The 7,059-nt window shown below is 39.0% G+C and overlaps 1 long non-coding RNA gene across 1 annotated transcript; it reads right to left on the reverse strand.

The window, feature by feature from the left end:
- Nucleotides 1-3,010: 3,010 nt before the first annotated feature.
- Nucleotides 3,011-3,935, reverse strand: LOC109944552 (uncharacterized). The gene is made up of 2 exons (XR_002267625.1): nt 3,610-3,935; nt 3,011-3,444 (listed from the first exon to the last, which is right to left on the reverse strand). It is a non-coding gene; the product is annotated as an uncharacterized lncRNA (long non-coding RNA).
- Between the last annotated feature and the right edge of the window lie 3,124 nt (nt 3,936-7,059).

Genomic DNA, 7,059 nt, shown 5'->3' on the forward strand with positions numbered 1-7,059 from the left:
TCATGGCAGAAGCTGAAGGATATGCTAGTGTAACACTCCAAAAATCCTATTCTAGATAAATTAGGAAAACACATTTCATGATTTAAATAAATATGCTTTCAAATAATAGATTAACTAAAAGATTCTTATGTGAACTATCATGTGTTAAAGATTTATTCTCCAAAAAAAGAATTAAGTTAAACTATTTCTTAATATAGATTTTACATAAGAAATTATATCCTTTTAAATAAATATGTGAAGATTATAAATTTATTTTATTGTACTTCTAAAATGTGGCTATGTGTTTGAATTATTTTCTTTAATAATTATTATTGTAAAACATATTACATGAATTATTCCTACTAATTTTCATTTGCTTAAATGGATAAATTAATTAATTAAAATACTTTGCATTCATGTTGAATTTTTATTTGTTGCAATTTATGCTTGAAATAGAAAATTTAACTCATCTCTAAATTAGACTTGAATTTTAAATCTATAATAGAAAGCCAAAATTAGAAATATAAGCTAATATAATGGATCAATGTATGTTTGGTTGGTTTGTTTGTACACGACGTCCTTTAGGTAAAGTTGATACAAATTAGGATATCACAATAAGATATTTAAGAAAATACTCCTTTCAGCTCGCGTGTAACATCCAAAGAAAATTAATTTAAAAATTTAAGTAAAAATATATTCTAAGATTTATTTAAATTGATGGACTACTATGATTAGTACAAATTAACAACAATATTCGTTGGAATAAAAGAGATAAGTTAGAGTTTCTAACAGATATGATAGGATTGTAACAGATAAGAGTTTGTTAGAGTTCCTAATAGATAGGATATGCTTGTAACAGATAAGTACCAGATTAGATCTATCATGTAACAGATTTGGTTTCGAGTTTGTTAGAGTTTATAATATATAGGATATGGTTGTAACAGATAAGTACCAAATTAGATATATCATGTAACCACCCACCTCCCAACCTATATAAATACATGCCACCATAACACCTCAACTATCACACCTGGATTTCGTGGGCACCAAGACCCGGGCGCGAAATAAACACTAGGTGTGCTGGGACCAAGTCTCACACCTATGATGAATAATGGTACAGAAATGAAAGTCATATCTTTAATATATAATAGGAGTTCTGTACAAAATAAATAAATAATGACATCATAAGGAGACAACCATCCAGCAACCCATAGTTGACTGGGAGACGACGACCTAGACCTCTCACGAACTCGTCACAGCATCCTCCATGCGCCTCATCCTGCGGTACCTGTCCTTAACCTATGGGGTGTGAGACAACAAGAGTGAGCTCACATACCTTCATAGCTCAACAAGTTATGGGGATTAATGTGCATGAGCTCGCCAAAGGTGGGAGCTCACGTGAAGTGTAAGGCTTACCAAAGTGGATGGTTAGAGCTGAGCATTGCTTTTAAAGTTGTTCAAAATTTTATTAGCAATTACTAAGTATAAGTAAATACCAACCCAATTAAGTAGTAGAACAAAAGTAATAACAACACCTGCGATGCAATGCATATGACAAATTGAATTTAATTCCATAACTTAATCATGTGAGAGTCCTAGCTGCTCATGACCGTGAGCACGGCTAGTATAGTAGTATACCAGTTTTACACTCTGCAGAGCTTGCACATCTTTACTCACAAGTCACATTACCCATCTGCCAAGGGATCGCGACTTCCCATACACCTCTACCAAGGAGGCGAGGCGTGGTAACACTACGAGGCCTTTACAAAGTTCCACTAGCTTCAGAAAACCCACTACAGTTTATAGGAAGCTCTAATGCAGGGATCCCTCGTCTGACCGCCATCGCAGCAAAATCAACCCAAGGACCTCCCTACACTGACCACTCCCCTACTGCCCTTGCCCCTTTCGGGTAAGGTAGTCCTCCACTAGCTTTCCTAATTAGTCAGCCAAGGGCGTCCCATACCACCCTTGTGGTAGCACTGTTTTCCCGGGTGGTTCTCCATGTTCCAATTAACATAATTATCTTATCATGAACAGTACATAACAACTGATAATAAAAGTATAATCATGAATAATGTATATCTCTATACCCAAAACCACATAAAGCAATAGCAGGTACTACCCAAAAATTCAATGGTAAACAAGGTATAAAGATAATCGAACTAGGGTAACCTATTGAGTCCCATCAAAACTAACCTATGCAGATCATTATGGTTAATAGGAACATGAGTGGGTAAAAAGAAGTGATCAAGGGCACAACTTACCTGGGACTTGAGATTCTAGGTACCAACTTGCTCTTCAAGTGACTCGTGTCCTCACTGCTAAACGTAGCAATACAACCAAACATGGTATAGGAAAAATTAACATCATACCAAATATAAGAACATACTGCATAGAAATATTGTACGCGTTGCTACGAGATCGTGGGATCGAGAACCACCAAGATCGGAGTTACGGTTAAAGAGTTATGATTTATGGAAGATCTATGCGATTAAACTATATTATAAATTGATTAGTATACACCATATGAGAGAATAGTTAACTCAACTTTAATCTAAGTCATTACTTGATTATAAATCATCTTTTAGGCCAAAGATAACCCTAAGATCATGATATCATATTAATATTAGAATTAGCTAATCTCGAATACATAGATTAATCAAATTAGTTACCTAATTATAAAAGTATGGGATATCATATAATCAATGTTACTATTGTGTAGTACATATTTATACAAAGCTAAGGCAACTGGAACGAGTCAATTCGGAATTAAAACGGAGGAGTTATGAATTTCCAAAGTTATTAAGTGCTTAGAATAGAATAAATCAAGTGAATAATTTTAATTCCAGTTTCATGGCTAAACAAAGGTACTAGATGATGAATAATATTAAAACAAAATTATTGCAACTGGAATGGATCAATTTGGACTTAATATGAATTTTATATGAAATAAACAAGTTCTAGGGATTTGTTTTTACATTAAAAATCAATTTGCTCAATTAGTTTTCCCTGTTACATCGAATATCTGGACTGAGCGCTAATTACCAGAGAGTTCCGGGGTAAAATTATAAAATTTCTACAGACTCAGATCACAACCTTCGGAACTGCGGGTACAGAATAAGAGAGTTTCGCGGTCCAAACTATAAATTCTGGGACTCGCTTGTACTGGTATTTGAACTGGTGTAGACGGCAGGTTAAATAAGAACATTCTGAGGGGCTCTTAAACAAAAACGCCACACCCCAAAACTCAACACGTGTTCTCGGCCATCAGATCCTAGATCTGCGGTTTTGATTAAAATGACCGAAGCGTTTTCTTTAATCTAATCTCGACCGATCGACCCGGATCCAATGGCCGCGTGTTCTTCTTTAAAAACTGGACGACGCCCGAGTGCCTGGCTGAGGCGGACGATCACCGGCGCTTGGTGTGATGGCCCTACCGGTGTACCCCCGTCGGCGAGAGTTGGTCTGCAAGCTAGGTGGTTAGTCGGAGAACCAGTTTCAGGGCGTGAGAGGCAACAGGATGGCCTACAACGGCATGCAGCAGAGAGCGGAAACACATCTACGTACCCAGCACCATCGCAGCACGTGGAAGTAGTTGAGAGATGCTGCTGCTAGCATTTGGATCCATACCTCGAGGTGGAACGTGTTGAAGAATCCCAGTCACAACAGACTTGGCCGCGATGCTTAATCGACGACGAGGCTGGCCATCGACACAGTGAAGTTCCCCACGAGACGCGAACTCTGACGAACTTTCCTTCGAACTCCAAGCACTACCTTCGCTCTATTAGCCCATGGTTCGCTTCGGCGTGCACTGCAGCCCTTCCTAGGAGAATTCCAGGGCCGGGTGGTGGCGTGTCGTAGTACCACCCGTGGTGACGAGCTTGCTCCGGTGAAGCCCACACGACGATCGAATTTCTGGTGGCTATCGGTGGCTTTTATGCAGACTTGCAGAGAGGATGAACTCGATCGGACGATGTAGTTTATATACGCCAAGGGGGCTCAAGCTAGTATCGTAACCCCCTCCGATTTGTCTGGCGTCTGCTACAATTTTGTTGCAAGCCCGGCTTCGAGAAGTCCCCTGATGCAGATGTTGTCCCACTTGCCAGAGATAATGCGCGTACAGGAGAGTCCACCCGTCATTGCCTCCATACGATAAACAGAATAATGGCTGATTTGCTTGCTAGCTTGATGTCATGCTTACGCCATACGCGGCAAGGGAATAAAGAAAGGAATAAAACTATGGGTCATGCGTGTATGCGGTTGTCTAGGGCAAGTTAAGTACATATTCTCCTCTTCCTACTTCATTTAATCCTTTCATTTCTATTTTCATTTCTGTTTTCCATTTTCAATCTTCAAATTAGAATTAAATTCAGATTTCAAATTGGCATCTATATGCAATATCCAAAATATACAACATATATTAATTATTTTTTCATTTTCACAAATTGCTCAAATATATAGTGCACACACACAAAAACAATTTGTTTTAGGAGAACACCCTTACGAATGCATAGTCCAATTAAAGGCACACTTAAAATTCAATGTTTTCTTACTACTTATTTTAATAGCACATAATCTCCATAAATACTTTAGTTTAAATCTTTAGAAATATTTTGAAAGTATAATTTTTATGAGACTCTTTTTTTCTATTTCCCTCACTATGAAATTTTATTAATTTTTTTGGAAGAATTTTACCAAAATCCTAAAATTAGGATTTACATCAAGCCATCAATCAAAGACTCATCTCATCCATAGCCTCGCAGCAGCCACCGCTCGCCGATGGGCCTGCCACCGCGGGCAGGATGCCACAACCCCGTTCCGGCGTGAACAAGATCGTGCGGGGGAGAAACAGCCCTGGCCGTCAATCCGGTGATGAGTGCTCACGATTGAATCTCAAATACCCCATTGTGATAAAAAATCGTAGCTGTTGATCTCGGATCTGTTGGCCGAGATCAGATCGTGGGATCCTTTAATCTTGAGCAATGATTTTAGATCCGACCGCTGTGTTAGAGTACCGGTTCAGGTGAGATAAGTCTCTGATCCCTGCCGTCGGATTTGGATCCCACGGCTAGCAATCCACCGTACCCCTTTGCCATGTCCATCTTTATAAAGAGGCCCTCGAGTTTCTTTCAAATCAACCCGCCATCCAACCAGTAAGGAAATAATTAAAACTGAGTCCCTGATATTTATGAATTTGACCCCACGCTTTATGGAATTTATGCACGCAATCTAGAGGTTAAATAAAATGATTATATGAATATAGAAAATGGTTTTCGTATAAAAATAATTCTAGAAACTTGTTTCATTCATAGTTAATTCATTTTAACTCCTTTTTGATCAATTCCAGTTGCATTAAATTCACATTAATATTTTTTATCATCTATTAACTTTATTTTGTTATGACACATAGGATAAAATTTTGCACTTAACTTGTTTATTATCTAAACACCTAAATCTTCGGAAAATCATAACTTTATAACTGTAACTCCGAATTTAGTGGTTCTTGAACCTAGGATCTTGTTACGACGCGTAGAACATTATTATGCAGTTTTCTCTTATGTTTAGTGTGATGTTAATTTTTCCTATACCATGTTTGTTTGTATTGCTACCAATAGCAGCGAGGTTACGAGTCACTTGAAGACCAAGTTGGTACTTGGGAATCTCGAGTCTAAGGCAAGTTGTGCCCTTGATCACTTTTCTCTACCTAATAATGTTCCTATTAATCACTGTGACATGCTCAGGTTAATTTGATGGGACCTAATAGACTTCCCTAGCATTGTTTATCCCACACCTTGCAGACAAAAGAACTATTGGGTAGTTTTGCTATTGCTATCCCTGGTTTTCGGAAAGTAGTGTTATATTATGTTCATGTTCCAATTTTGTTGTTGTTGATTATTGTTCATGATAAGAACATTATGTTAATTGGAACACATAGAACCACCCGGGAAAACAATGCTACCACAAGGGTGGTATGGGACGCCCTTGGCTGACTAATTAAGAAAGCTAGTGGAGGACTACATTACTCAAAAGGAGCATGGGCGGTAGAGGAGCTGCGTATAGGGAGGTTCTCGGGTCGATCAAGCTGCGATGGCTTTTCAGACGAGGGATTCCTATATTGCCCTTCTCAGAAACCGTAGTGGGTTTTCTGAAGCTAGTGGAACTTTGTATAGGCCTCCTAGTGGATCCCTAGCCATTCACCTTGGAAGTGTCTAAGGGCCTTGCAACCCCTGGCTAGCCAGGATATACGACTTGTGGGTAAAGATGTGCAACCTCTATAGAGTCTAAAACTGGAATATCAGCCGTGCTCACGGTCATGAGCGGCTCAGACACTCACATGATTAACTTATGGAATTAAACTTAATTTGTCATTTGCATTGCATTGTGGGTGTTATTATTAATTTTGATCTCTTATTTATTTGGGTTGGTATCTACTTATACTTAGTAATTGCTAATAAAATTTTGACCAACTCTAAAAGCAATGCTTAGCTTTAACCATCTCCTTTGGTAAGCCTTACACTTTACATAAGCTCCCACATTTGGTGAGTTCATGCACATTATTCCCCACAACTTGTTGAGCGATGAGTGTATGTGAGTTCACCCTTGTTGTACTCACATCCCCCAGGTCAAAGAGCAGGTACCACAGGATGAGGCACGTGAAGGATGATGTGATGAGTTCATGAGTGGTCCAGGCCGTCGTCTCCCAGTCAACTGTGGTTGCTGGATCGTTGTCTCAGTATGATGTAATTATTTAACGATTTTGTACAGAACTCTGTTATATATTAATGATGTGACATTCGTTTCTGTACCATGAGTCATCATATGTGTGAGACTTGATCCCAGCACACTTGGTGATGATTCACGCCCGGGTTTGGTGCCCCTAAAACCCGGGTGTGACAGCTAGTCACTAGCTTTCAGGGTTTTTAGATGAAGCCAGTGACTGCTCAAGCCCTATTCAATGCACACAGGACCACAAGGAGTACTTGCGGGCGTATGTCCGAAGATTCCTACGTCTCAGAGCTCAGGCGCCAACGGTGCCAAATGATATTGTTATTGAAGCCATATTCAAGGGACTTCGTTCAG

Source organism: Zea mays, chromosome 2 (genome assembly GCF_902167145.1).
Source record: "Zea mays cultivar B73 chromosome 2, Zm-B73-REFERENCE-NAM-5.0, whole genome shotgun sequence".
In the NCBI taxonomy this organism is placed as follows: Eukaryota; Viridiplantae; Streptophyta; class Magnoliopsida; order Poales; family Poaceae; genus Zea; species Zea mays.